Source organism: Chiloscyllium plagiosum, unplaced genomic scaffold (genome assembly GCF_037043375.1).
Source record: "Chiloscyllium plagiosum isolate Xiang-an unplaced genomic scaffold, Cpla_swu_hap1 HiC_scaffold_27, whole genome shotgun sequence".
In the NCBI taxonomy this organism is placed as follows: domain Eukaryota; kingdom Metazoa; phylum Chordata; class Chondrichthyes; order Orectolobiformes; family Hemiscylliidae; genus Chiloscyllium; species Chiloscyllium plagiosum.
The window spans coordinates 61742516-61744436 of NW_028270165.1; the positions used below are offsets into that span (position 1 = coordinate 61742516).

Genomic DNA, 1921 nt, shown 5'->3' on the forward strand with positions numbered 1-1921 from the left:
GCTGGAGTCAGATGCGTCATCCATTGCGCCCCGGCCCTGTGCGTACCTGACGCCGCCATGCTACCGAATTCTGACGTTCACACGGACATGCGCAGCAATGGGAACATTCACAAGGTGAACACCCAAAGATAATCACCGTCACTGCTTCCCTTCCATCGTCACAACTTTGTGAAGCAGTATCTTTCACTGGCAAATAAAACACATTCATCCTCAGGTGCCTGCTTCATTTCGATCACGACTTCACGCCCCTCACTGTTCTAGTCTCATTTCCAAACACTTGGCTCATAGCCTCAAAAGCAGCTCTGTGGGTTTCTGCTTGTTCCACCCTGACAGGCAGTGCGTAGTAGGTTCTCGACCCGTCCCAATGTGATTGAAATATTTCAAACCCTTCACTGATTTGCATCTTTAAAAAGCCGTGGAGCAATCTCACTTCCTTTTTAACGACAGTTCTCAACTTTAGTCGGCAGGGTTCACACCTGCGTGGGGAAACCGCAATGGATTTCATGTCCATCGCATTCACTACTCGGTCCACCAATACAGAAGTACACTGACAGCTTCATTTCCCAGGTCTCTGCCTGTGGAGCTGAGAAAGAGTGAATCATTGCAGAGTTTGTTTGAATTCAATCACTTCACAGGTTTCGAAAGGGTTAAATATCTGCAAATGGCGAGTCTGGGTGTTTCATCCCGAAAGATGAAATGGACGTTCAGTTAAAAACAAAACCAGAAAGTGCAGGAGTAACTCAGCAGGACAGGCAGCATCTATGGAAAGAGAATTAGAGACGACATTTCAGAACTCGTTTTTTCCTCAACCAGATACAGCTAAACCTCCTGAGTTTCTCCATAGTTTCACTTTCTGTCACGGACTCTCAGCATCCGCAGTCCTTTCCGTTAGAAATTCAATCAATTCAGAAACCCCTCTGTGCTTCCTCAGTGGAGAGGATTTCCGTTTGGGAAACATTTTCCTGACACCGTTAAAAACGCGCACCTTCACAGCCAAGAAAGGGGAAGGAGCGAGAACAACAAACGCTCCGTCTCTGGGTGGTCTCGAACCAGCCACCTTTCGGTTAAAAGCCGAACGCGCTGACCAATTGCGCCACAGAGACAGGCCCCGGCGGCTATCGCACCGTCTGGTTGAGGAAGCTACTATTCAATTCATAAATCAACCTGCCCCGCCCAGAATTACCATTGTCTTCTATCAGTTTTACTTTTCCATAATAAAGTTGAAACTTTATTGCTGGAACAGCACAGCAGGTCAGGCAGCATCCAAGGAACAGGAGATTCGACGTTTCGGGCACAGGCCCTTCTTCAGGAATGAGCAGAGAGTGTTCAGCAGGAGAAGATAAAAGGTAGGGAGGAGGGACTTGGAGGAGGGGAGTTGGAAATGTGATAGGTGGAAAGAGGTCAAGGTGAGGGTGATAGGTCGGAGTAGGGTGGAGGCGGAGAGGTCAAGAAGACATAAACAATGGCATACTAATAAAATTAATAATAGTAGGTAAAGTAAATTACCAAAGAAACCTAGCACAAAATATCAAAAAGAAAAGCAAACGCTTCTAGTCGTATGCTAAAAGGAACAGAGTAAATGTTGGTCCCTTGGAAGATGAAACCGGTGAGTTAATCGGGGGAATACTGAAATGGCAAGCTTCTAAATTAATACTTTTCCTCAGTTTTCACCTTGGAGGACAGCAGTACCATTCCCATTGGAACAGCCAAGGCAGAAGCCATAGAAAGCGTAGCACTTAAACAATCAACGTTGATAGGTGCACGAGGAGGATTAAGGCTAGACAAGTTCACTGGGCCTGGTGGCCTACATTTTAGGGTACTAAAGGAAGTAATGGCGGAAATAGTAGAAACATTAGTTACAACATTCCAAAATTCCCTGGATATGAGAAAGACTAATTGAGTGTATTTAAGACTGAGATAG

The 1921-nt window shown here is 45.8% G+C and overlaps 1 non-coding gene across 1 annotated transcript; it reads right to left on the reverse strand.

The window, feature by feature from the left end:
- Positions 1-1029: 1029 nt before the first annotated feature.
- Positions 1030-1103, reverse strand: trnak-uuu (transfer RNA lysine (anticodon UUU)). Its single transcript has one exon. It is a non-coding gene; the product is annotated as a tRNA-Lys (tRNA).
- Positions 1104-1921: the final 818 nt, after the last annotated feature.